Source organism: Mesoplodon bidens (genome assembly GCF_964165515.1).
Source record: "Mesoplodon bidens genome assembly, chromosome: 1".
Classification (NCBI taxonomy): Eukaryota; Metazoa; Chordata; class Mammalia; order Artiodactyla; family Ziphiidae; genus Mesoplodon; species Mesoplodon bidens.
In genome coordinates this window covers 135,887,979-135,890,908 of record NC_138176.1, presented here as the reverse complement: position 1 = coordinate 135,890,908, position 2,930 = coordinate 135,887,979, and positions in this window count along the sequence as shown.

Sequence of the window (2,930 nt, the reverse complement as noted above, 5' to 3'; positions counted from 1 at the left end):
TTCTCCTCAAATAAAATTACAGGAAGAAAGAGAGAAGGGCTAAGGGGACAACCAGAATTCTCTGCCTCAGCTCTCCCCCTCTGGAGAAAGGGGACAAAAAAAACCCCACATATATATATATATATATATATATATATATATATATATATATATATATATATATATATATATATATATACACATATATATACACATATATATATATATATACACATATATATGTGTATATATATATATATATATATATATATATATATATATATACAGTTTTTCTCATACATGAACACACATTCTGTATCTTGGAAAGATTCTAAGCTTCTGGATTATGGTTCCTATGCTACGCCCTGAGGATTCTTATCCTCAGCATCACTATCCCCAGAAACTTGCCTTCTTCACTCCCAGGCAATGCCAAATTCCAAAGTAGAAACCTTTTTTTTAAAAAAGGGGTGGGGACATGCCACAGAGCAGCTGGGCCCGTGAGCCATGGCCGCTGAGCCTGCGCGTCTGGAGCCTGTGCTCCGCAATGGGAGCGGCCACAACAGTGAGAGGCCCACGTACCGGGGGGGGGGGGGGGGGGGGGTGGGGAACAGGGTGGGGAGAGGAAGCCTCCATCTGGGAGAAAGAGAAAGAAAATCCTTCTGCATTGCTCATCTGGAACTCCAAGGATGAGTCATAGGAACTGTGAGTCAGTTTGTCATTGTATCTAGGTAGTTGGATGAGTTACATAAATTGAGATTCAAGTCCAATGTTTCTCATATTTTTCTAAGTTTAGGTGGTGAACTCTTACAAGAAGCCACATTGAAATTTATGTTTACAGGAGTAATCCCCAGTGCAGCAGTGCTGAAATATTTGTCAGAATACAGCTGATGGTAAAGCTGAAGGGAGAGGCTCTCTAGAAATCTTTGCTTCTTCATGCCTATACTTGTTCATAGAGACCATACCATCAAAGCACCAGCCTTCTGAAAACCAAGAAATCTTATTGTCCTTCCTTGTCAACATAAACAGTGGCTCATGTCCTGCATCCCTGCCTGACTTATGTGTGCTCTACTACCTCCTAGTACTTCCATCATGGGATGAGAATATGAAGTTTTAAATTATACCATTATTATTGCTAGTTACTTTAACATTGAGTTTGGGCAGGGATACATTTGAAACAGTGTGAGGTTTTAAAATGACCCTTTAGTGGACAGTGGAATATGTGAACAAGATTTCTACATGGAGATGGCCAGGGTTGAGGAAGAGTAGCCAGATGTCCCCAGGAAGGTAACAAAATCATATCTACCATATATTTGCACTTAATTCAAAAAAGTATGTACTTAATATCCATATATTATCTACCTGTTAGTAATCATCTTTTCCATTAATATGGAAAAATAATCTTTTTTCTCAAGTCCCCAGCGATTGAGAAATGTCTGGTACTCTGTCCAGTTACTTTCAGGGTTTGTTGGCCTATGTATTCCTGGCTCTCTTCTACTCTAAGTTCCTGCTTCTCCTGGATTCATAATTCCCCTAGTGGCCAATATTCCTCCTTCCACGCACTCCTCTCTTCCTTTCTTCACTCTCCCATTAGTTAGGATTCTTTTTGCTGCAAATGACAGACACACCAAGAAGGGAATTCACTAGTTCACAGAGCTAGGAAGGCTGGGATGGCCTGAGGGAAGAGTGGACCTAGCTTCTGTCTGTCTGTCTGTCTCTCTCTTTCTCTAACTTCCATCTCTGCTTGCCTCCATTCTCTCTCATTACAGTGTAACCTTCTCTACGTGGCTGGGTAGCTGGCTGCCTGCAACCCCAGGCCTCCACCCTCACAACTCTCCATGCATGAGGTTAATAGAGAACTGCCCCTCCCGGTCCAGTTGGGAAAACTCTGGTGAGGGATTTTGATTGGCTCAGCTTAGGTCAAGTGCCCATACCTTGGTTCAGTCCCTGTGTGTGAAGGGAGGTGGCTTTGTGATTGGCCAGTCTGGGTCGTGTGTCTAATTCTGAGTAGAGTGGGGAACCTGGGACACTGTGATTAACTGCTCTACCAGGACCACATGAAGTGGGAGGTGTACCCCAAATGTAAAGGGGTGCTGTTACCCCTTTATAAGAGGAGAGCAGACAGAAGCAGAGCTTCTGCTGTCCACTGTGGGCCACAAATGTGGCCCAAGCAGCTCCTTTCCCAGCTCCTAAAGCATCACACATGCAAGGCTATTTTGTGCAATAGTGCTTTCCTAAAGGTAGAAGGTGACAAAGAGCAGTGACAGAATGGCAACAGTGGACCAGCATCATACAGGTGTTAATTTAAAATGAATATTTGACATGTTGAAGTCTCTGAGCCAAATCCACCAGCCTTCTGGGTCAGCCGACTTGTTGCTGGAGCCTGCACTCCCGTACCAGATCATTCTTCTCCATCTTTCCTCTCAGTGCCTGAGGGCCCCAGCTAGCCTCCTACCTGAGCGTCCATGGGACACAGTCCCAAGTTCCTGCTACTTTATTGTGCACAGCCACTGAATTCTTCATTTTTTTTTTCTCCTTCTAGACCTATGTTTTATAGCCAAAAACACTCATCAGGACGCTTTCATAAACAAAAGAGCAAATTCTCCCTTAGGGAGAATCTTTCTAAGGATATTGTGATTCATAATAAGAAATACATATGTTTGCTCTTCATCTTACTCCTGGCACACAGCTCCTAAAACCCTTGTAATTTCCTAAGTGATAAGAGTAATGTGAGCATCTTTTGTTACAGTATTTGGTCTTTTGCCCTCAAATAGTTCCAATTTCTGAAGTAGCTCCAGAGTGAGAAAGGTGAAGGGAGCATCTTGTTATTCATTAACAAGCCCCTTTCAACCACACCTGAATTTATGTTATGGAGGTGATTTTTGGATAACCACAGGATGGGGACTGGTCACCGGGGGAACCAATCAGGTGATTAGAGGGTTGGAACTTTCAGC